At 42.1% G+C, this 26,833-nt stretch overlaps 1 protein-coding gene across 2 annotated transcripts in view; it reads right to left on the bottom strand.

Moving 5' to 3' along the window:
• Positions 1–26,155, bottom strand: part of gabra3 (gamma-aminobutyric acid type A receptor subunit alpha3) — a 145,525-nt gene extending 119,370 nt beyond the window's left edge. For both annotated transcript variants that reach the window (XM_053846772.1, XM_053846773.1), the window contains exon 1: positions 25,852–26,155. The gene's annotated coding sequence lies outside the window, so the exon portion shown is untranslated. The remainder of the gene's footprint in view (positions 1–25,851) is intronic.
• Between the last annotated feature and the right edge of the window lie 678 nt (positions 26,156–26,833).

Genomic DNA, 26,833 nt, shown 5'->3' with positions numbered 1-26,833 from the left:
CGACTATAGAGATTGGAGGAATTTGTGTGTTTATATGGCAGTAGGAGAAGCTCCAAACGGAATTTTCATTGTTATGCATGATGTACTGTTACGGTATCAATGACAGTTAAGTATATTGATTGATTAACTTGTGGAAACTGCGTTCATAGTTGTGATCACAACCTCCCGGGCCACATCTGCCCTGTTGCGACTGGTCACTGCTTTCGCAGTGAAATGAAAACAGTGGAAACAAAAGTGACTGCCATAATCAATCATTGTGTTGTGAACCGTAGCTCAACACCAGCGGTTGCTCGACACCATTCCTCGCACCAGGTGCGCTATCTCCAGGGGAACTCTGCTATATCTCGTCTTAAACCCATCAGCACCTACAGTCAGACCACCTAGTTCAGATGACTTGCTAAATAAGAAACAATTTAACCCCAGAATTTTACTGACAGGTGTTATTATCTTGTTGTTGCGAACAAACAGCCTTGTGTGAATAACATTTGTTATAGCGCATATACTTTGAGAATATATTGTGTTGCAATTGGGGGAAAGAGGTACTAAATGAAGCTGAGATACAAGGTTCAATTAATCATGATGTTCATGTTTGCTGTTTGGCAATAGTCCAGTAGAGACGGCTTAGAAATGAGAATGTGTTGATAACTAATTCCTATTATAGCCGACTATAGTTACTTAATCGAAGACTGGCTCTTTTAATGTTGATTTTCGGGGCATTTATAATGTCTTCATAATGTTTATATGCCTTGATCTGACTGACTTTCTTTGTTGTTATCGGTCAGAAGCAGAGCTTGTGTGCTGTGAACAAACTAGTATCAGTGTATTTACAGTTTAAAAAACTGGAAAGGTTGTAGAATAGAGGACCTATAAACCTGGCTGTCGCGAATGTTGAATGAGATTTCATGAGAAAGGCTGGAGGCTTTGGCTGTTTATGAGATTGAGTGACTTGATTTTATAGATTCCATGGCTGTCTGTTCCAAAGGCAAGGCAACCCAGGGTGTCAAGGGAAATGCACTAATTCATCATATTATTCAAAAGGAGAGCCTGAACCATGATTCCAACTGAAACGCAAAAGGAGCTGTGCAGGACAGAGGAGTCAGCTTTTAGTAGGTGGGAAGATTCAACTGAGGTTCAGGAGAGGTACAGCTGTGTATTTTGGAGAGGATGCTGAGGTAGCGCAGCTCAAATTTGGAAAATTTCCCTTGAATTACACGGGATATCTGTAAGCTGTGACATGGATCAGAGCAATGCGTCCCTCGGCACGGCTTACAGTTGCGGTAAAATGTTTTGGGACATGCTTAGAATTTGAAAAAATCTCAAACATCATCATGAAAAATCTAATATTTGGAAAAACAAACTAAACTAAATTGTCCTGCCATCTGCAAGCACACCGTAGAATGCATGGTTTGTCCAAGAACATTTTTCCACCACTGTATTTAAGTACGTTCTCTAACTTAGTAGACACATCCTGGAGCCTTGCAATAAAAGGGAGTACTGTGAGGACATGTCAATATATGCTTCATAGTCAGAATGGATTAGCTTTAAAGACTTTCACAGTGTCTTTCTTAATGAGCTGAGCCATCCATGTCACACATAGTGTTCAGGTATCGGATCCAAATGCCCCTCAAACTACATCACGGACTAATGCGCCATAAATTTTATGTACTGTACAGGATAACTAGCCAGCATGGAAGGCCCCAGATCATTTATTTTATACACTTCCCTCTTGTGGATTTGTGAACATTCGTGTGCCGACAGTGCAGTTGGAACTAACTACAACAGTGTCAAAGGTGTTGTTGTTGTCGTGAACTACAGTGTTTTAATTAAACTGCAATTTGCCGTGTTTTATGTTTAGATCGGGGAGTGTCTTTACTGTACTCACTCACATTAAAAAGCATGGTTGGGCATGCTGGCATCACAGAGTGATCAGATCTTTTACAGTCGTATGTCATTTCTATGTCACTGAAATAAAGAGTTACGCTGAAGCACTCATGAATTCTCAGCCTTATAAAGAAAAGTGGAAGATGAGGATGTGTCTGGTAGAGTTGCGAGTATTCAGTGGAAGTAAGAACTCAGCAGCGCAGAACAGGACGATGGGATGTTTATTCTCAAATGGGACTGCCTTGGCATTTTGAAAAACAAATGTTTCATTCATCACATCCCATCGTGGCTGGGCTGTCTGTTGCTGCTGTTAGCTGTCCTTGCACTCTTAATGTCCTTTATGCTCATTATTTTGAGGCTTGTTCCTGAGGGAGTTCAGCTGACAGGGAAGAGTAGTGAGAGGACGATACACAAAGGGCCAGGTTTTGTGCATATTAAATGTGTATAAACCATTTTAAAAAGGTTAGAAGAGGAATGGTTGGAGTAATATGACAATATTAGGGTCAGAGGAAACTTTGGGCTTACTGCGCTATCATCACACGCGCATGTCGTCTTCCCACACACAGTCACAACAAACCGTCTGGTAAAAAGTGCGAGTGCGATTTTTTTTTAATCACACACCTTCATGTGGTGTTGAAGGAATGAACGCCAAAGACTGACAAAACACGACGTTTCACTTCAAGCTCTACACTTGCAGAGCATCAAATTGGAAATGGGTTAAAACTAAATGCAGAACTAAATAAATGCAAAATGCGACCACTTGATCAATTACTGACATGAAGCAAGCTGAGATAATGCATGAAAAAGATTGGTCAGGAAACTCCCCAAAACCAGATTAAAGTCAAAAAATTGAAAAAAAATTAAAAGCCAGATAAAGCTGGGAAAAATGGCAGTTTGTGATAGGAATCTGTCAAGGTGCCTACATTCACTATGAAGATACACAGTGATGTGTTCTGCTTGATTTGCATTTTTTTGTTCAAAACTGTTGATGACCTTTTTTCAAAAAAAACAGTCAGAGTCTTTTGGTGCAATTCGAGTCAGTTCAAATGACTGATGAAGATATCAGTCATATATAGGAATACTTTACATACAGGAATTGTTTGGTTACATTGATCAGAAACTCGAAAGTAGTCTGAAAAATGATTGTGGTCAAATTGAAATCATGATTTTACTTATAAAATGTGATTTTATTTTGCCATGTTTTCTGTATTAGCTACCGCTAATTTCACTGGGGACAAAACTCCACGCCAGCTTTTACTTTTGATTCGATGCATTTCAAAATTTCTGGTGACTACACTCAATTACGTGTGTGAATGAAAGTGAGACAATATGGAAAAAAAAGAAGGAAAATGTGAAGAGCAAAGGCAGCTTGAGGCCCCTTCAGTCTGTTTCTTTACTGTTATTTTAAACAGTTCCATTTTCGTCCTGTCCATGGTCAACGTTGTGCCGAATGCCTCCATGTCTCTCCAAACACATGCTGCAACATAAATACCATCAATACAATGTCTGGTTTGAATGTGTGTCTCCAGCACTTTGTGCCTGTTTTCAATTGGAGTTCGTCCCTCTAAATGTGATCGGGTATGAAGGCAAACATGGAGCTCAGTCACTAAGGCCCAGAGATGGGTCAGTAGCAGCTGTTGTGTGCATGGTCATTTATTAAAAATGAAACAGAGTTTGAAGACGCTATATCATCTATGTATAGCTAAGTGTGTATCCACCCTTCAAGAACTGACAGAGCAGCAGAATGAATAGTCACAGGCACATTTTCCCTCGCGGATGCGCCAGCATCTCGTGGGGCCCCAGAGCACTGCCAACTTTGGTGGACTATATACTGTAGTTCCTACAGCATGTTCCTGCTCTAAGCCTAACAAGTGGATAAAATGAGACATTTGAAGAACAGCTCTTTGAGTCTTGGACGGAGATTGGCAGTTTCTAACACCCTGAGCTACAATTTAATGATCAAGAAATGTATTTAATGTGATGTACAGTACATTCAACCAAATATTCTATTGAAAAATCCACATTAATGTCAAACAATGTGTGTGCCAAGACTAGCGATTCATGAAGGAGACTGATACTCAGCCTGAGCCGGTGTGTCACATAGAACATTGAATGGCTTTGTTGATTCATTTCAGTCACATTCAGCCTGAACTGTTGATATGCGCGGCCATTTGATCAGGTTGACGCAACATGCTTGAGCTGCTCTCCAGGCGTTTCAGTTCCATGACCCCATGAAGGTAATAAGCGCAGCAAACTAAATGAGGTGTGGTATCATGACGCATGCTTGAGTCAGACTCGAGTCACAGAGGGGATGCTTGCTTCTGAACAGCAATGACTCAGGATGTAAATGTACAGATGACTTTTTTAATGGGATTTTACGTTTTCTATTCTCAGCCAGAGCATACAACATCACTGATATGTGTGAAGTCAGTTAAAACATCACGCAACATCATGCACTGGCCTATACTTCTTTGGGTGCAGTAACGTGTCGCCAACTTTAGGATGGAATGGGTGGAGATGACAGAAAAATGGTAACAAGTTAATGCCTTATGGGACAGTAGTGAGACCTGCCATGATCTATGGATTGGGGACAGTAGCTCTAACACAAAGGCAAGAAGCCGAGGTAGAAGAGGCAGAGTTGAAGATGCTCAGGTTTTTATGGAGTGGTACTATGGAGGACTATCAGGAGGACAAGGTAGGGAGCAAACTTAGGAAGATGGTTTGGACACATGGAGAGGAGAAATATGCTGAAGGTGGAGGTACCATTTGAAAGAAGAAGAGGAAGGAAAATTGAAAATATAAAGAAGACAGGTGTGAAGGACAGTGAAAGTGGAATAGGCTTATTTGCATGCTGAAGGACAAAGAAGAACATGTCACCTTCCCCACTGAAGAATGAACGAACTGTCTCTTATTTTCTGTAACATAGGGAGACAGACACGTATACAAAGTGGTCAAGAGGCCCTACAGAACATCGGGAGAAACACTATGAATAAACAAGGGTTTTGAAACTGCAACGATTACTTGACAGTTACGGCCTTGACGTCACTTGACTTGAAAGTCAGGACTGCATTATGCGAGGTGCCTTTGGGTGGAGTGGCCAAGCCATTTCCATCTTTTTACTGACAAGCTTCTGAAATACAACATTAAATCGGACAAAAATATTGAAGTAAGAAATATTGCTTATCACCCAGAATTGTCGTTGACTGCTTTTAAAATGCATTAAACAAAGTATTTTTAATTGTAGTGTTTGCAAAAAACGATGACCTGAGGTTGACTCAAGAGCAGAAGGAGCAGACGTTGAGTCACTTTATGACATCAGTGGTTGAATCTGTGGCTTTCTCCTAAAAGCGAAGAGACGACACTTGTTTACTTGAGAGGCAGTCTTCATGCAAGTCAGACTTAATGTGTGAGATTACCGCTGCCGTTTATGCATTAAAAGGATGAGAGTGACTCAGAATCGAATTAAGCCCAGAATTACCGGAACTTTAATTAATGCTTTCATTACAATCTCTCTTTCAAACCCTTGAAGACTGGCTGGTGCCATCATCTCAGAGTAAACATTAATGCCGTCTTTTTCTGCTTCTTTGTGTTTATTTATCAGCCCGTGAAGGGTCTTGTTGACATCCTTGACAAAAGACACATCAGGAACTTAACCTTGGTTTGACTGAAGACTCGGTGTGAGTCACGTTTCCGTGCTACCTGAATTAAATCCATACAACTTAAATGTGCGTCTCCAAAGTGGCTGGATGAGGAACGATCGATCACACTAATAGGGAAAGCATTCATGGTCTGACTGGTGCTTCCCTTTAAAGAAGCGGCCATGGTCATTATTAACTGAAATGACAGCTATATAGCCCAACTGTAATTGGAATGCAAGGTTTCACTGGCCGGTAATAGCAGCACCAAGAGCGGAGGGGTTCTCTACACGCCATTTACTGACCCAATAGAATAATTCCAACCATAAATCAAACATCCAGCGATTCACCTTGAAGCTTTATAGGCCTGTCTTTGCCTCATAGTCCAACAATGTGTTGAAAATATGCCCTTGTTTCTTATCCAACGCAAATTGGGACACAGTGCGAGGATTCAAGGCGGAACATAATAACAAGTGCACCTTCATGATGAATGGCTCCCTTCTAAAGTAGCGAGCTTGTTTCAGGTTCACACCCAAATTCAATGACTTAGTGGTGTAAACAGCGACATGGGTCGTCAGATTTGGCTTTGACGAAAGGCGAAAGCAAAGAAACGTGCTATAAAAACACATTGAACCAATTTAGAAATGTGTTTGGTTCTGTGACGTGCACTCAGAAAAACTAAACTAAAACAGTCTTCCCGGTTAAATCTGTGGTCTAGTCTGAGCAGTGTGAAGCAGTGGGCACATACTGTAGGTAGAAGCCTTGAAAACTTTCAGCGTTGGCTGGGAATAGACCAACTTGGAACTGTTTGGATTCTGGTGGTAGGTCGTGATAAGGCTGACAAGGCTTCATGGAATAGGGCCTCATTTTTAGAGGACACCAGATTGTCCTTTCTGCTATATTATACTGCGGTACTTCCATGGAACCTCATATAATTTTAAACTAAGAGCGCCACCTGCTGAGCTCCGAACATTTGGTCGGTGTTTCATGAAACCTCATTCACCTTACTCCAATTTATAAACCTGCTTTAAAAAAACCAAAAACAAGTACTGGCACTGCCGCTCACTTGACCAGCTCTCGTAACAACCGGCAAAAATCAGAAAATGTGACTTAGTTAAAAAAAAAAAATCACTGAAATAAATCAGCTTTCATGCGATAATGGTGACCACTGAATAGTGAGACAGCAAATGGTCATAGTGGCCCGGTCATGGGAGCACAGTGCGTTTGGATGACTTACTGTGGGAAACTTTCTTCTCAAATTTCATTCATTCGACTGGATGCCAATACAATACAATAATACAATTCAGTGCTGTTCAACAATTCAGACCTACAGACCACTGCAATTGGAATCAACAGAAATCTTTAGGATGTTGATAAAAAAACCTACAAAACACCACCGAAGAAAAATAATGTATAAGTTAGTAAATTTCCAAAAACAAGATGGAACAGATGGACTGACAGGTAAGAATACAACCAATCATGACTTACGATGACATGATACATAGACAGTTTTTCACTATTGCAGTACAGGGATGTGTATTTTTATGTGTATTTTTATGTATTCTACAGACGTTCACAGTAAAAGCAGAAGTCTTGTGTCCAAAAAGCAAAACATCTTTTTATTAATAGGACGTGACTATATCTACTACAAGGACATGTTTCAAGGACAGCAAAAACTGCTCTGCATATTTGAAAAAAAAAATATATATAAGAATCATCTTCCCTGCCAGTGCTACAGCTACTGGCAGGTAAAACAGGATGACTGTGATGAGTTTTGAAACCTTTATACAACTGTCACCTGTATATTTCAAAGGCTTCAATTGCATAATGAGATTTAGTTTTAGGGCCCAAGTCATGTTTTGTGGATAAATATCTACCGTCAATGGAGTGAAATATTAAAACCAGTTCTATTTTATTATAACTTATCGTCATTCATCTTGATAAGTGTGTCCGCCCTGGGCTATTGTTGGCCACCCATTTCCCTGTTTGACAAAGGGGATATTACGAATCGTGTTCTCCTTTGAAATATGTCTTATCACAAAAGCTGGGACAAAAAAAAAGTCCCTACATGGTGTGGAGCTGTGAGTGCTACACTTTGTTTTTCACTCTGCATGGATAGAACTCGTTTTCACATCTGATCCATGCAAAAGCCATGTTTATAAATAGGCTTGCCTGGACCCTTGCTAGTCATTTATCTCTGTCCAGCCTTGATAGCAATCGGCCTCCTCTCTTGGGATCAGGTGAGTCTTATCAGCTTTGGTTCCTGCCCTGAATCAGGGCAGTTGAGCGGTTTACTGGTTTTTCTGTGTGGCCAGTTGGAGCCGCGGCAGCTGCAAGGACGCCTCCAGCTAGTGTGACAAGCGACTATGGCATGCTCTCATGTAGCATCCCAATGCAGCTGCTCAGGCGGCACAGCACTCCAGCAAGCATGACTGATCGGTAAACGCATCTCTGGTGGGCAAAATGTTGGATGCAGCAAAGTGGAGTGCAACTTCCGGCAGTGAATTGGCAGGTTATGAAAAAGTGGTCTCTTAGTGGCATTTTGCTCAGAGTTTAACTGCATGAAACAATGCTGCTTTCCAGACCTGATGGTGGACAAGAACACTTCCTCGAGTTGCAGGACTCATTTTCAACAAATAATAGTAGACTTGAGGGTACAGTTGGAAAGAATAAGCATTGTACTCGGCTTCCAATATAATAAAAAAGCAGGTACCCTCATGACTTGTATTCTGGCTCCTTCAACATTAAGGATCCATTTCTAGACTATTTTTCTTTATCTTAAATGAATGAGAGGAGGTCGGTTGAGCGAGTGGCTTCACCGTAATGAAGTTGGCAGGAGGCGGAGAGGTCACAGTCTTTGAGTGTAGCCTGGGACAAGAAACTGTGAAAGAGTGAGTACGTACTCCGGATATTGAGCTGCTGGCTGTGATTACCTGCCCAGGGAGTTCTCGACCGGTATTGCAGTTGTTGTTTACATTCCACCGAGCGCTTCACTGGTGAGTGCGTGTTGCGTAAGCCAAGCAACTGTGGCAGGTTTATGCACAACGTCCCACCGCATTTATTGTTAGCACTGATTTTAACCATGTTTCTCCCTCCAGAACCATAAGCAATTTCCATCCAGGCTATGTTCCACCGGGGAGAATACGGTCTTTGACCGGCTCTATGCCAACGTTCCATTGCACTTCTCCCACTGGACCAATGTGACGGCAACAGGCGGTTTGGGCAGAACAACATTACAGGGGGAAAAAAAGAAATGGGAGACACACTTCAACATACAGTAGGTATCCAATGGGGATGACACCCTTATGGGCCTCAATATCGGAAGAGCATACTTCAAACCTCCGTCACGCTCCGACCTCTTCATTCAGTACAGGGGGCTGTCAAAGATGAGCAGCAGTTCTACGGGTGCACATCCAAGTCCCTATTCAGATGGTCTTCCACCTCCACCAGAGGCTTTGTGGTAGTGCGTCAATACTCACAGAGGTATGAAAATATTTGAGCGGCTGGTTCCGCCACATCTTAGAGCACAGTTATATGATTTGGACATGCAAGGACGGGATCTGTTTTATCATGTCAAATTGTCCAGCATCCACAGGAGTAACTGGCCATCGTTGCTGTCCAGGAGGTGGACAACGGCATGATGACTTGGATCACAGACTGGATTAGCAACAGGTCACGCCTTGTTATGATGGAACATCAGAATCAGAATCCAATTTATTGCCATGGTCAGTGGGGATCCCACCAACTAGGAAAGTGCTTTGGAATAAAGTGCTGTCAATAAAATAAAATAAAATAAAAATAAATAAAATAAAAAATAAAACAAAAAATCTTAGGCGATGTCAAGCACTGTGGAGGCATGTTCTCTCACTCTTCCTTAGCTCTCCAAGTTGTGATTTTCACTACAAGCTCTGGAGTGTTGACACTTCCTTTATCGTTAACATGTCTTTATGTCATATACTGCCTTTTGACCTGTCTTACATTGTGCCTAAGAAGGTGTTTTCCTCACCAGCTCCTTTCTGGTGGCCAAACATGTATATTTAAAAGCATCACATGACTCTTGTATTGGTCACATGCTCTTGACCACAGACCATGACAGTGGGTTTAAGGCAGCGGAGATACTGGAGATGAGAACTTGTCTGTACACTTGGAACAGATATTCAATGACAAAATGATCTTGGAACACAGGTTTCGACAGTGCAATCGCATGAGTTGACAAATTGCTTATGTATGCATATCTGGGAGAAACATAATCCTCGATGCTCCGTGTGGGCTGCTGCTGTTCGGCCTAACACGCTGCGGTTAGAGTGATTGTGGTGATCAAAGAAGCTTTAGCTGCTGGTGCAGCAACTATCACTCTGCTGGCGTTTGCTGGTGGAGCAGAAGCAGCGGCGGCGAGGATGAGCGTGACTGACTGCAGCTCAGTTGAACATTGTTCATGCTACTCTGTGTGGAGAATGTGTGTGGCTGATAAGCTCCAGTACTTCTGCAATCTGGACTTCTCTGGTGTCTTCGGTTAGAACTGTGGCTGTTAATGGAGCTTCACAGATAACCGCGTCTGAGGCAGACTTGTCCTGGATGACAGATAGCCATATTTGGTTCTGCTATACAGTAGGTGTGTGCAGGTCATTGAGCATTACAGTCTGCTATTAAAGTGAATGCGTACACAATAAAATCTGGCTTTGTGTTTGAGAAGGATCAATCAAACACTCGCATCAATGGTGGGGTTTTATTATGCTACAATGAATTTGACTGCACTGAGCAACTGGCCAAGCTCTTTGCCGTCTTGTCACCCATTATCATAAAACTCAACTTCAATATTAGCAATGGATTTGCCAACCAGCAGCTCGCTCATTTGAAAACAGTGAGCTGTGAATTGACTTCCGCACCCTGCAGCTGGCAGCAACTCTCACCTCAAATTCACCCACTACTGTGGGTATTTCCAGTGGGGGTCAGCAGAAATCCAATTAAATAATGTTAATACGTTTTAAAAAGCGTGGGCAACCCCACAACTTTATCACCAGGTAAGGTGGATTCTCAACCCCCTCTTGGGAAGAGGGACATTTCTCTCCGGAGCACATTAGACATAGCTACACACAGTCGCCGATACCTTCCATGTCTTCCCCCATAAGCGGACGTCCGTTTTTAACACTATGCAGTGAACAACACCCACTGAATAACAAAACATTCAGCGCTCAGACAGGACCATCCATTCTGACACCTTAACCATCAGGTGTATGAACCAGTGTTAAAGAAACTTTTAAAGAAACCGCTAAATCCAAAAGCTCAGTGCATTCACTTATTGTTGCATATATTTTCAACATCATTCTGCCGTTGTAACCATTCAGAGGACCGTAATTTCTTCAAAAATGAATAATAAAATATCAATAGTTCTTCAGCATCCAAGCAAGAAGGTTGCTGGTGGAGGTTTCCTCCCACACTCCCAAAGCATGCAGAAGTTAATCGGTCAAGTGGGCGCTCTAAATTGTCTGTAGGCTGGAGAGTGTGTGCGAAGGGCTGTCTGTCTAGAAGGACTGGCAACCTGCCCACGATGTCCACTACCTCTCACCGTAAGTAGCTGGAATAGACTTCCTGAGCTTTTTCAGAGAATGAGCATGAATTAATGATTTATTGAAAGTAAAAACTAGTGAAAGCATTCAGTACTTCCTAAAAAATTGATAAAATACCAATATTGATTTCGGATATGGGTCCGATATCAGCCAAAAAACAAGTGTGGGATCTTATCTAACTGCATCTAAAGTCTCAGTTAAGCAGTCCATTTTCTGCTCGAGCACTTCTAGTCATGATCCACAAAATATCAGTGGCACTATCGACGAGCTATAAAACCACTGCTGCTGGGGTTTAGCTGCAGCTGAGGAGTAGCCAGCACAACGTCTTAGATCAGTGCCTGTGACATGACGCGCTAGTGTGGGAGAAGTGATGGTGGCTGCGTTTTACCGGTCAAAGACTGAGTTCAACACGTGCATAAGTTTCTCATGGTCGCAAAGAAGTGGCAAAGTTTAATAGGCCCAACCTCATTGCACATTTGAAGCAGCATCACAAAAACCAGCATGACGATTTTAGCGAGACCACTTCGGCAAGCCTGCGAGACTGAAAGATCAACTGTCAGTAGGTCCAAGTCGTTTTAATAGATTTTATAGGATTTATTTTTCAGAGTCTTCTAATCTATTTTGTAGATAGCACTATTTTTTTTCCCTTAAAACCTGCTGTTGCTGGCTACTGTTCTCAGTTTGAGTAGCATCACTTGACCAAGTATTTTCTGATATTCCACACTACAAAATAAGGACTAAACCTATGTATGATTCATGCTCATGTCATATCGGATCGACATCAATATCAGCCAATAATCAATGCTGCAATATCGGTACCATATTGGAAGTGGAAAAAGTTGTATCGAGACGTCTCTAGTCTCAGTGGCTTCTCTCCATTCAGCCAACACATTCACACTGTAGGCCAATATAGTAATATAATATAGTAATATACTAATATACTAAATAAAAATAACGCATTTTCAGGCACTGATTTTCTTAGCAAATTATGTATGCAATATATAAATGTAATAAATATAATTGTGCCATGTAACATTGCCCTTTGAAGCGTACGTTACTTTACTTTACACTTTACTATAAGCTAGTTTTAGCCGAGAGGTGGACACAATACCCAGGCAAGGACATTCTACAGCGTGATAAAGTGACAATACGGACATTCCCACATTGTTAGCAGCTTTAAGTGAAAGACTGTTGAACCACATAATTTAGCCCGGACGTGGTTTATCAACGTTGCTTTGACAGATTTGTCCTGGGTATATGTTGGCCGCTGTGACTGAAGGTGTTATTTATATTTCAGCGTGGCGTACATGATGTTTTCTTCCTAAGGGAGGCTGAAGGGAGGCATAAATCAAGGCCCACCGGTAGGAACACAAATGAGGGCTCGTGATTGTCAAGGTGACTCTCGCTGTGCGCATGGTGGTAGGTTGGTGAGTTCCAGTTTGAGATGAAGGATTGTGAATAATAAATGAAGATGCAATTGCAAGCACAACATTTTGGCGACCTGCCAGCAAACACGGACCAGTAATTAGACAAATCTATAAAGATGAATGAGCGGCTCATTCTTCTTCAGTGGCAGGAGAAATCCTCTCCATGGTAACCTTTGACAGTGTCCTTGCAGAGAGCCGTGCTCACTGAGCTGGCAGCAAGGCATTTCTACTCAGAAAGGCTGTTGACGTGTGACCAAGATGTCCACTTACCAGCACGTTTATGGATCGGCTCCTGGGCAACAGGAAGTTGGGCGACAACAGCAGAGCAGTGACAGCCGATCAATGCTGATTGGAGGTGAAGCCATGCTGCCAATTGTTTGACTGGAACTTGTTCCGGATGTAGCTCTGTTTGTAGGAATAAATTACAAGCCGCTCTCTGCATTCTGCAGCATGTGCTACCTGAATAAAAAGACATTAGTGCCCCTTCCACTTGCCTCAGTAGGGCTGTCTGACAGGGCATTTCTTGTCTTTGCACTGGTACAGGTACATACACCCTTTCATTCTATCCTCATAAAGATGAAATCTTAAGACAGGACAAAACAAACCGAGATCTGAAAGAAAGGAAGTCAAGTCTGGAACGGACAGGACAGAACACGAATTAAATTGACCCAACAAAATCATTGGATGTTGATACGTCTATCAAATTCAACAGCTGTTTGTCCTGCCTCATTCTTTTCAGCTCTCTTTCAGTTTTCAAAGTTTTTTTTGTTTTACAATTCTGGGCCCTGAGACGCTCAGTTTCAATACATTTGCCATATATGGTGGGAGTAGTGTCATACTTGACCGCTGTAAATTTGTGATACTTACCAAGTATGGAGCAGTTTTGAAAAAAAGAATGATAAAGACTAAAAACTGTTCATGAAAGCAGTTTTTGGAATTATTTCGAAGATTTTATGGTGATAATTTCATTTACACTTTACAGTTTCTTTAGAAAATAAAATATACTATTTTATTTTATGATGTTTTATTATATACATTTTATTCAGAATTTTATTCATGACATACAATTTTATCAATTTCTCAACTGTTTGCATCTAGTGTATTTTTCTTTTTTTTCTCTAGTAAAGTGATGAATATGTCTTGCACCTACTTCTGCTGCTGGTTGGACTTCTCGATGACAAATAAATCTTTGCCATGATCACATGGCTTCATGTCATTTCACAAGGTTTTGGTTTGTGGAGGTGTAAGTAGATTAAATGTGGGCCCAGAGATCAAAAAGGTTTAGAATCCCTGATTTAGATCACGGATCAAATTTAGTAAGATGTCCGCCTTCTACAGTGATATTTTGTTGAATATAACTTGAAATAATAAAGAAAAAAAATGTATATAGTATCTGTCCTGGGAATCCATACCACTAACAACAGTCAAAGGATGTAAAACAAACTTTTATGTCCCAGACCAGTCACTGCAGGGCTACCGACTTCATCACCATGTGCACCAGATGCCACTTCTGCTCCCCAAAGAGGGTCCTTCCTGGCTCTAGCAGGAAGACCTAATAAAATGAGGGTATGGGATGGATGAGGAAACCACTGAAACACTGCCGATGAAAGGCACATTTTATCTTTGAATTGCGTACAGTTGCATCCTGTGAATAATCCCTATATATCACAGCCAACTTTCCCCCTCCCAGAATCTTTTCCAATTACATCCCCAGCACTGACGGAAGAGGTGTTAAGCCAATACAAATGATCTGCATCCATTTCCTTCAACACATATGGCTGGACTCAAACAAACATTTTAGTCCAAGGAGGAAATTAGCTGAGATCCACACTTTCTTTGAATTTCTTGTTTAAGTCAAGCAGTTGATTTGTCCAGGATAAACACATTTAGAACCCTTTGCGGCTGGAATTGCATTTTCAACAGGCATATTTCATCACTACCAGCAATGCGTCCACGCGTCCAAGATTGGTGCGGCATAATCTTTTTTTTTTTGTTCTTCCCCCGTGTTATTATTACTAGATGGAGCCAGCATGGAAATTACTACATGCTTTACAGAGAGAAATGCCCACAAGCGCCTGGCAGGCCACGATACATCAACATATACGCTACAGTCTTTGTGAGATTACTCATGCAGTTTTTAGCCCCCTGCGTGAGCTATAAAACGGTGTGGAACCAAACCTGTTGTTTTCCAGTGTCGCCTGCCAGTATTAAGACAGTACTGTAACAAGAGTGCAGGACAGCTTCCAATTCTGTCTGACATGACAGGATTTGGGAGGCTTCCACCTTTCCTCAGAGCAAACAATACCTTTTGGAGTGATCCAATGACAAGCGCAGTTAAGTGCAAGTACCCAGAAGGTGCAATCTACGTGAGACTTTTATTATTTTTCTGCAAGATGGGACCACAAGCTGACTCAGCAGGAGCAATAACAAGAATCACAATGTTATTTCGATGTCACTTTTCACTGAAGACTGCAAAGCCAGACACCATAAATGGACAGTGATGGTATTTTGCTAGTCGGCTCCTGGCAACCCTCCCGACCAAAACTGAAGACGGTGACCTACTGGGACCCGTGTGAAATGAACGCTGCTCTGTCCTCCGGAACTTCAGCACACAATAAACCTCTCTCCATATTACAGGAGAAAAGCAGAAGGTTGCCAGGGCAACACATGGCTGCCTCATCTTTCCTTTTGGGCTGCCTGGCAGAGGCAACACCTGAGGCGCCACGTATATAATTGCTAGAGAGGTGGACCAGTGATTGAGACGGTCAGCGAGACGTGCGCAGAATAATGACGCCGTATCACACAAAGTACCATCCAGGGGTGGTGCTTGCACTAAAATGCAGATCCTGCAGTCACGCCCCGATGAGAATGTATACTTGCGCTGTTATAGTATAACACAGTGGTGATCTGTGACTACTACAGATGGTCACCGCCACCAAGAAAGGACACCATCAAAGGAAAAAAAACAACAAATGAAGAGCTCAACAATGTTCTCTACAACAGGGAATATCCTCACCCAGACACCCACAAAGGCAATCGAGAATATAACACACTGAAACACAATGTGGTCATCTGGAAGAGATCATGCTTTGTCACCATGGGTCAAACCATGACCATGGACAATGTGATCACAATGACACCTCAAGTAAAATAAATCAAATACTGTACAACGTGTACATGTGAAATACATATACAGTAGTGATGAGGCGTTTCTCTATTGTGTTTGATACTGTTGTGTGCTATGGTATGATACAAGAGGACACTGCTTGTAAGCTGTGCATCTCACCATGCATCAATTTGAGTCTCCCCAGAAGTTTGCAGACTCAATGTTGCTTGCAGGTGGGCCACAAAACTACGGCTACACCAAATGATGCCTGATGTGTGTTAAAAATGTGAACTATAAAAATGACAAAACAAAGCATTTCTCAGGAAAAACACACAACTTGTTGCAGCCCCGCATCCAGAGTAGACCTGCAGCTGCAGACATTAGAGCCACCCAGCCACGATGGCGGTTGTTTTGGCAATACTTCTCTGTCAAGAAAAAAAATAACAACTGAAACACAGTTCGCAATGTGTTCACCCACAACGTGAGATGCAGGTTTAGAACAAGACACTTGGCCTCAAATTGTCGCGCCGCATTTGAGCTTTACCAGGAGGTTAACAAACAAATGATAAACGGAGCTAACCGCAGCTGAAACCAATGTTAATGGAGTTCTGTTGTTGAAGACAGGGGGTTCATTATCAGCAGCTAGTTGCACACCTGGACCCCAGATACATGTGGTCAATGAAAAGAGGAGCGGTCGGTCCGGTTATAAAAAAATAAAAAAATCTGGCATTTTCCAAGTGAAGTTTACATTGTGGGTTTGATCTGCTCATTGTTCATTGAAAAGGGAAGAAAACATATTATTTCATATTTAGCAAGTTGCCTTTTCTATAGCAATGTTGTATATACAGTGTTGTGAAGTGTTATTGTTATTTAGTAGGTTTGTGTAATGAATCCAAAAATAGTGACTTTTGAGTTTGATTTAGTTCAGGAGGGAAAAAAATAATCGGTAAAATCGGCCAAACAAAATGGTGATTGGTGCACCCCTACACAGAACCTAGATGGTGATGGGCTCACTTTGTCAAGTCTGACAGAGAAATCTGCTGCTAGCTCAACTGGACAGTAAACAATTCCAGCCTGTAGCTAGCCATCCAAATGCAGCGACTGAGATGCCTTTTGAGTTTCATGACTTTTTAAGTTCAGCCTTGAACAGTGGTCTCACACAACAAACAAACAAGCAAAAACATATTGCAAAAGGTAACGCTTTTAAGCGAGCAAGCAAACAACACACTTAAAGCGCCGCCAACACTTGTGTCATAACAACGTGTCATATGTTTTCAGAACTGTTGTGAACTTGATAGAAACTTCATATTCAGATGTCTTTTTAAAAGTAGTATTAGTGGGCGAACACATCTGTATGAGACAATATATCACCAGATTGTATAAAATACTTGCATTGGTGCACTGACAATAGCACCAATCTCTGGTGTGTATTTCCATCTGGAAATGAATGTCAATGTGTGAATGGCAACCTTGGTGTTCAGAATTGGTCTGTTTCACTCAGCAAAATTTGCAGCAAAAATAGGATGAGACAGCCATGAACCTGGCAACAGATTATCAGTATGTGTCTTTTGGGATAGCAAAAAAAAAAACTATTTCAAGCAGATGTTGAAAGAAATATTAAAAATGATTTGAGCGTAAAAGAGTAATTGTTGAATCAACAGCACATTCAGCACATACTCAATTTTCCACTTATACAAAAACAGTGTGTCCAGACCAATAGTTATTTTTAGACCCAGAGAACATTTTTTGTTCAACAATGTTATTTTTACCTCCAGCAGTTATTTCTGCCGGACAAAGAGGAGTGGTGGCTGCAGCTGTCACTTGTTAAAACACTTGGTCAAATAAGTCGGCTTCTGTCTGACTTCAGTAGCCAGGGAGGAAAATAGGAGACAGGGTTCAGTGTAGATGAGTAAAATGAAATACATATTTTTTTTAGATTGACAACCCTGGTTCTAGCCACACTAAAGACAAATTACTAACTTCAGCGATTGATGCGAAACCATTAGTTAAATATTGATGAAGAAGGGTTGTAAATGGCCACTGAACCAAGCTTGTGTCTGTAAACTACTAACTGCTCTGGTGTGTTTGCAGCTTCTACTTAAATAACTGTATTGATTGAATTGAAGTGGCGATTGAATGACATTGATGAAGTGGCTCAGCCAACCAGAACATCAGGACAGATCTTCCAAAACTTCCTTTCATCCAAAACACGGCCACTGACAACTTTCACTGGAGCATCGATGACTCAGGCTGAAATATTAATATCTGGTGCAGCAGTGCTGGACTGAGGAGCTCATGTCACAGCACCAAGCACTGATCATCTTGACGTGAGCAGTCGCTACAAAGAGGAGGATTTTCATGCCCTTTGAGAGTTGGACTTCAATACAGGAAACGTGGCTGCACTTCAAACGGATGGACATATTATACAGGTAATGAAAACTGTAAACATTTCATTCATTTAAAACTGCATTTAGCCGTGACAAATGTCTGGCAAACAGTCTTTATTAACGCAAAATCAATATTTGCTGAAAAGAGTACGGCAAAACTACTACAGTTTATCAGCTTTTATTTATATGCTTCAGCTAACAACATCACATGTTGTGTATCAAAGGGTGTTCACCGAATCAATATGGTTCCTTTGTGGTACATTTTGACTCACACCAATCGAAAAAGCATTTTTTTTTTTTTTTAATTGCAGTTGGACAAGTTAGACTGCATGAACATTAATAACAGCGCCGATAGAAGCCAAATGCCATCCACATAGGTAAACTGGAAAGTCTGTATACAACACAGCGCTGTTCATTTGTGGAAGTCTGTCTGTTAAACTTTGATCATGACTGAAGCCAGCTGTGTTATTAACTGCCACACTTGTTCCCATCCCATCAATCCCAATGCATTTCAAGATGGAGCATGACTACGAGGAGACAAACATTAGATTCTGAGCGAACAGGCAAGGATAGATTTGTGAACAGGATTGTGAACAGAAAACGCTGGCAAATCCACTATTTGCGTTGTAATAAAATATTAATATTTGCCATCAGTGTATCGGTTATTTATTGTGACAGAGGAATAAAATATTAATATTTGTTTATTTATTTATTATTATTATTATTTATTGCAACAGAGGGCCCAACAATATATTGCAATATCGTTTTTTGGGGGGTTTTTTTATGATAAAAATGTTACATAGCATCTCCTCATGTAACGTGAAAAAATGCCCAATCCCTAAAGGACCAAACACTGGGGTTGTTACAACAGCAATTTGACTCGAATAATAGCAGAACTATAGCAGAAGGAGCACTCGTTACTCATGTGACAATAGGCTAATGAGTTTCATCTTTCCTAATGCGCTCGATAATGTTTCCACTACTTTTGGCAAGCAATTGAATTTTCAAAATGACATTACGCGACTGCTCTCTGTTCCAGAGTCCTTTGCCAAACCCCCATATTTTTTAAACCTAGTGTAACTAATGACAGTAGTTGGCTGATCTACAATGGAGGAGCTGAAGATCAGTCACAACCACAGGAAGGAGGAGGAGCAGTGGCACCATGAAGGTAGCGTTCATGTGTGAATGGAGCATCCTAATTCTTTCCTGCATATAAAAAGAGAAATGAAGGCCGCGCAGCAAGACGAAAAACTCGGTGGAAATCTTGGAGACAGACAATGTGTTGAGAGATCCTTATTTATATCAGCCCAAACGCTGCAGCACTCTCTGTCCTTCAATATTTCATTTCGCCACTTCCAACAAACTGTATTTGCTCATGCTGAATAAGTGAAATGACAACATGTCGTGGTTTGGTGCTTCACCCGAGTGCCACTTTCTCATTGTCTGGCCTTGTTCCATTTCCTGTCATCTTTCTGCATACCCCCCGCCCCAAGCTTCCTGGTCATGACTGACACGGTTATGGTCAAGGCTCCAGCGTTTGAGTGGGCTCTGGTGATTACCTCCTGTCAGCTATCATTATCCACAGCATCACTTCAGCCCGTCGCTCAGCATTGGCTCCAAATGCATATTGACAGGTTGTGAACTTTTTGTTTCTGAATTGTTTGAATCAAACCAATTGTGTCGTTTTTCTTTCATGTTGCTAGCGAAGCCCTAAACTAAAAAAAAAAAAAACGTGAAAAATTGGACTCCCTGTTTATTCAGGAGCACCCCGAAGTTTCTCATGATTAATGCCTGTATCATAGCGCCACCATACTGGTGTTTCTTCCTGGGAATTTCAAAGCGTCAAATAAAAAATTGCAGATTCTCATGCCTTCGGGGAGTTATGCCATGTTAGATTTTAAGTGAAATATCGCGGTTATCCACGTCTCGCTAGTCGCGAAACTTGCATTTGAGTGTTCGACGCAAGAAAACGCAGAAAAATCAGACACTTGAAAGGATAGTTTACAAAACTCACTGAAAGCCTTTTAATCTGAGGAGCATTTTGCCTTTGCTGAGGGCAAGAACTATCTGGTGAACTGGGAAAATGTTCAAGTCAGGTGGTCGTCTAGATTTGTACAGGTAACATCCGACATACGACCAGGATCAGTTCCAACCAACCGGTCGTAAGTCGGATTGGACCTAAGACAAATGCCATTCAAAATAGCTGACGCGAGGGTTATAGGTACCACAATCCATTCCAGACGGCCGTTCAAGAAGCGATTTATTCGAAATCTGAATCAATTTCTCCCATTACAATGAATGGAAAAAGAAATAATGCGTTCCAAGCCTTAAAATAGGCTTTTGTAGGAGTGAATGTAGAGTGTCTGCTGCAGGTGCGCTGTTCCTCTATGTGTGTGGCCGCTGCATGTGGGAGGGGTTGTCGAGTGAGTGACGTCTCTCCAGAAGTGAAGAGGTGCCCGGTGCGTGTCCAGCTCTGAATGTGCGCTTCTGTGCAGTTTGGCTGTGACAAAGTCATAAACCAAGTCATGCTCTGTCCCAGACTCGCCTCATCCCTGTCCCAGCTCCAGCTGACAACAGGACATCAAACCCTGGAGTGTGCGCTCCAGCCTCAGAGGTTTGGAGAGCGAGCACCTCCCCTGTGACACTCTACCACGGTCCAGTGTGGAGACAGGAAAGGTTTTACACCTTAATATGAAGAAAAAACAGTCAGTAAATGTAGCTAACGGGACAAGTCTGCATACAGAGGCTGCGTTATACACAATAACAAAGCGTGTCGTGGGTCAGCTGATCGGTCCACGCAAGTTATGTTTTTTCCGGCTTTTTTTGGGGGCGTTCGAGTTCTGGATTTTCGATCGAAATCAGAAGCAAAAAAATCTCAACATTTTTGTTTGAACTCCGGTTTTGTTCGAAGTCTGGGACGTTTGAAAACCGAGGTACCACTGTACTACTGTAGTGGTAGATCAATGTGTGAGAGTCAGATGCTGGGATACCGCACTGCCGTCACTGTCGTACGCGATGCCGGGCTGCTACGGTGCCAGACACTGAATAAAATTTTTTTTAAAAAAGCATCTGCTGGCTGTGGTCGTAAGTACGGTTGGACGTAAGTCGAGCAGGTTGTAAGTCGGATGTTACTTGTACTGGGATGGGGTCACAGTGTAAATGATTTCACCATAACAGTCCAAAAACCTATATCTCACCTTGGCCCAGCATGTCAGGAGTCAACAAACTTCAGCATCCTAATCCCGTAAGTAGATGTCTACGAACTGCATCATAGTGTAACTTCCAGAAACAGTCAATATCAGCTTGTTAATCTTTTGCTGTTCAAAATGTGGTCTACAGACATGAGAGGGCACATGAGAATTCAGATGAAGCCCAGGAAACCAGTGAACATGCAGGATCTAAGAGCACATGTGCTGAGTGAACCTTTGAATAGAAGTGAGCAGACAGGCTTTTAGCTAGGAAGGCGTCTGGGCGTCTGCAAAACTCGTAAAAATGGACGCCTGATTCTCGACCGTAGCTTGGTCGCCAGATTACGCTGGTGTATGGCGGCATCTGGCATCCATTTTTTCATGTTTTGCCTGTGAGCAGATGACTCATGACTTCAGTGCAAATAGCAAATGTTATCCGAACAAAATTTTAGGGGCAGTTGGGACAACAAACAAGTCATAAAACCCTGTGCACTGCTCAAGTCCAGACTTATCACAACAACAAAGCTTGTCTGTCTGGCAGGGAAGAAGTCGTTTGAACAACCCATCCTCACTCCCATGGTGTCATAAATTGAAAAAAATGTTTGACACGTTGTTACATGTAGAACGAAAGGAGCTTTCAAAGCATTGTACACAAAATTATATCTACAAAATGCTCATGGTTGGACAAATACGGATTTACTCCTCGACTGTCAATTTAATTTATTTGCTTATCGATTCAAAAATGGAAAATTCAAGTCGAAGATTCAAGTATCAAATATCATAAACGACCCATCCTGAAATAACCGGTCCAAATCATGAAGTTTTGGGAGCTGGAGTGCGTTTGTGCGCATGACATTTTTGATGTATTGCAGCGTCATCCCTCCTTCAGCAGGGCCAACGTGGCCTCGTGTGTGCGACCACAAATAAATGACTTTTCCTCGCCAGTTTCTTCATCTGTTCAGACAGACGGAGGTGAGGGGCCGCTGTGTTTCACAGTCCGGCTGAAGCAAACTCAGATTTACTGTCCAGCTGGGAACATGTTAAAGGGAGCAGATTTGGTTTGGGGTAAAAGGCGCTATCTGCTGCGGAGACTTACGGATGGATTGTTATTCTGTCACTTGGTGAAGGATCAGAGGCGCTGAATGGTTGGATTCACCAGGGAATGTGAGTACACATCCACACAAACACACAGAGTAGCTTCAAGAGTCATCATCCAATCAATATGGTGATTCATATCGTCAGTCACCGCTCAATTTCTGATTTCACTATTCATCTACATTATACAAAATCACAACTGCAAAATGTAATGCTCATGACAAGGTCAAAACCTAGTGTTGATGGCTCCAGCTTTGAAACTGAATCCAGGGTATTATTCCAATTTCTGGTTGAAACTAAAACTTACTTTAAATGCTGCAGAATACCATGTTAACTAGTTAGTTCAAAGCAGGAGTGAAGTTTGAGCTGCATGCAGCCCTAACTCTGAGGCCATGATTCCGGGGTTGGTGACGTCTTCATGTTTTCAGCAAGGAGATTTGTGTCTGTTGCTGTGGTCAGAGCAGACCATCCAGCTGGGACCTCACTGCATTTCTTGGACGTTAAAAAGGTGCTGGACAGACGTATCGTAGATGCCAGTGGCAATGGACCAAATCACCGGCATTGTCACTTCATTTTTGGTAAAAAGCAAAAATGCACTTGTAGAACAAAGTAGTACTGGGTTTCATTCTATGTATGCAAAAAAATTCAATAGAATTTCTTTTCTAGATACTACCATTAAATACAGTACAAGCACCGCCGCGTCTAGTGACGTAACTGCAGAGACGCAACACCAGGGCGCTATGCACGGAAGAGGACGAAGTCGCAGCAATACCAGTGACTAGTGAGGCATTTCAACAGTTTTGGAGGAAGAAGAGCAGGTTCGTGTAAACAATGGACGTATTGTTACTAAAATCACACGCGGTTTTTGTGTGACCTTTGTGTGTGTTTTAGTAAAGGAAAAAAAAATTAAAGAAACAATCTGTATCGGCCTATTGCAATTGGTATCCTCTAAAAAAAAAGTAAAACTCTGTTCAGAAGGGTCAGCAGCACAAAACATTTAATGCGTTTTGGTAAACAATCGGACTTATTCTGACTTTTCCTGGTGTGTATTTTGGTTAGAAGAAGAGGCTTCCTTCCACCTTCAGAACATCCAGCTGTCATGCATCAATTCAGCATTTGTCTTCTGATACTTTTGACCTGCGTTCTAAAGTGCGCCAACAGTATCGACCTCCAGTGACGTCACAAAGACTTGTTTCCGGTTCTCACTTTGATTCACTTCGAACTTGATTTTCACTTGAGTGGAGGGTGGAGAGTTAAGCCAATCAATTCTCAGGCACGAGGCCAAGCCTCGGAGTGGTTAAACCAATAGTGAAGCTCGTTAGAGGGCTCCGCACGTATTCATAGAACTGAAGTTACGTTCAGTAACTATTATTTCTCACTTTGATTCACTTCGAACTAGATTTTCACTTAGCATTGTAATTCAGAATGTTTACTTTAAATATGTGTGAGCCGGATTTATCACAGACATTTGAGCAAACATCTTCTGTTTTTGCGGAGTGATAAAACATTTCATATGTAAATCATGGTGAATATTTGTGGCATCATCATTGGTTAAGACAGGACAGGACAGGTGCTGCTGTGTGTTACTCTGTCAACACTAAGTGCCCAAGATAACTAACTTTGATATGTTCCGCAGCAGGTCCCAGGTGCGCAGGGCGTCAGAGTCAATCACAGATGAGAGATAGGGGCACCACAGAGACAATTGTCATTGGAGACCAGTGAGAACAGGCAGAGTAGAAAACTAGAACAATCATTCATGTAAATGTGCTGTGTGGATTGCAACATCAAAGCAAGCTTTTCATGCAAGTGTGTTCACTCTTTACTCTGTCGTACAATGTGTTTTTCTATCAAATCTGGCGAAGAAACAAACACAAAGTGAGAGTGGAACAGCGTGACTTTGATCAACAAGGGTGTAGCTAGCTACTAGCTCGCTAGTGTTCCTACCTAGCGTCACATTTGTGACGTTAAATCTTGCATGCATGAACGTTTCGATCCGAAAATCGTGCTTGCCAGAGTTGTTGAATGGAAATGAAACATGAACGCTCATACGTCACAAACTGAGCTTAACAGCCAACTTTCAGACGTAACAGGAAGGAAGAAACTAACAATTCTGCACACAAGGATCCGTTTTCAAAACACTTAAATTTGAAGCATTGTTATTGTTTATCACACAAAACTGTCAAACTGGGAGAAAGCGCATGACAGCTTGACAATATGAACTGCAATTTAGCCATTTAAATATTTGCATTAGACTGTTATCATCTAAGTGTTTCAAGTAATTATCCTGTCATACTGATGAATAAAACTTATACCAACCACTAATTCTAGTATTTTTCTGAACTTCAATTTGTTCAGGACAATTCTATAGCCTGAATCTGCTATAATAGAGTTCAATGAGTAGTAAAAACTGTAAAAAGAAATAATGCACACATTGATTGTTTTAGTCCGATATGACACTCCATCTTCAAGCGGTGAACATCATTCAACAACTTGTACATCTGCGGTTTTCAAAACCAAACTGTCACAACTGTGAGCCAAGGTAAGCAACGTGCAAAAGAACCATCAATTTCAGCCGAAGCACAAACATCATGCATGATAAACTCTGTTTCATGCCATGTGAGAGGGGCGTCAGACAAGGTAGACATCAAAAGCATGATATCACTTTTAAAAAAAAGAAGCAAAACTGAAGATCGTGATGAAGAGCAAGCCGATAAACAACTTTCTGGCAGTGAATGTTGACATCACCATTCTTCTACTTGCAAACACATCTAGCCCTGCCTTCCAAACATGATCCGAGTGGAGTTCCTGAATCAATTTTGGCTGAAAATAATCATAATCATAATAAAAATGAGAATCATTACAAACGAAAATGGGCATCATGTGGTTTTCAATGTAAATTCTTGACATTTGTAGGTCTCTTCTAAATGCTGCACCTATTATCTACCCAGCCAAGTGTAGCCCTGATGTCGGAGCTTTAAAGGTCAGTCATCGTCGGTGAATGTGGCTCGGTATTGGGGAAGAAAAAAACAACAAAAAAGAACAATAAATAAACAGTCAAAATGAGTACATTGGCCGAGGCGTCGGTAACGAAGAATGTTTGCCTCCGTGAACCGGTCAGTGTTCTGCGGGCGCGCAGTGATCAGCCTGTTTTGCTGCAGGTTTGGGGCTCACGTCAACTTGTCCTCAGATCAACAGTCTTATCACTGGTTGCGGTGGTTTGCTCGGGGTCACTCACAGCCAAAGGAGATGCGGGGATTCAAGCGAACGCGCTGTCATTTCTTACTGCCCTTTTCATGAGCCAAGTCACTTTTTGTCGCAGTTGAGGCGCTCATCGTCTGCTGTCACCCACAGCCTCAGCGTGAAAGCACCATTCATGTGTTGCTCTCGGACTTAAAACGCAGCGCCACAGCACCGTCTCCGCAGCCAGTCCACGAAGAAAACCTGTGCAGGCAGCGGCTCTTACCGCAGCACTTGGACGTGAATGAAACATTGCTGCTGATCACGCTCACAAGTAGCTTGTGCTGTTGAGCCAACCGAACCCGAGGCAAATAAAACAGTCACTCACCAGCGTTTCCGATCTCTCCGCCGACTGGAGTTGTTCTGGTGATTCCTCTCAGAGCCGTTAGTGTCCACCGGGCTTTCTGGTTCTGCGATATCGGCGTCCTCTCACAGAGCTCTCTTCAAACTAACCTTCCCGCCCCCTCCATGTGTCAGAATGGTGCTGGTCTGGAGGGGCCGCTGGACTGCGTGTCAGGAGGATCGATGGCCACGGAGATGTGCCGTGGACGTCTGCGGTGCGCACCGACCTGCCTGTCAGTGATGCGCTCGACAGCTGGAGGGGACTCTCCCCCCTCCTCCTCCTTTTCTCCTGCTTATTGCACAACAGTCTTTAAGACGACAGATAGCGATGAATGGGGTCCACTGACGCACTGACCCAAGGTCAACGCACGGCTGACTGACTGACAAGAGGAGGATAGAACAGTCTAATTTGAATCGTGGCTGAGTCTGATCAGCTCCAGTCTGCGACCTTGGCGCCTCTGTGCTCCGATCTGTGAGGAGCACAAATTGGACTCGATCTGTTCGTTATCACAGTCCCCAAGCGCGTCCCCGCGATTATCATACTTCAACCTTTGCGCTTTAAAAAGACGTGAAGGGTAAAAATACACTTCAGACGATGGTTCACTGAGGTTATGGTTCAAGTCAGTTCATAAGAGTGATTTCATCTAGTGGTAGCAATGATGAAGTACTACTACACAACACAGAAGTAACCATTTTTAAATATCGCTTATGTTTTGTTTCTGACTTAGTTGGCATGAAAAATGGAATTTTGTTTCTTTTTGTGCTTGTTAATATATATTCTCAATAGATATGACCAGTGATGGCGTCCAGAAAAGTCATTTTCAGAGTGGTTTACAGTGATGCCAGACTTCATTGAAATGTTTCCTCAAAGCTGAAGAATGTCACTCACCTAGTGGCCGCTGGACATGACAACGTTGTTACATGAAATCTCATCATTACTCACCTAAACTCATGATAAGGAAGTAACA

The sequence above is a fragment of the Synchiropus splendidus genome, chromosome 17, assembly GCF_027744825.2.
Source record: "Synchiropus splendidus isolate RoL2022-P1 chromosome 17, RoL_Sspl_1.0, whole genome shotgun sequence".
NCBI lineage: Eukaryota > Metazoa > Chordata > Actinopteri > Syngnathiformes > Callionymidae > Synchiropus > Synchiropus splendidus.
Note: the sequence above shows the minus strand (reverse complement) of the source record. Positions and strands in the feature narration are given on the sequence as shown.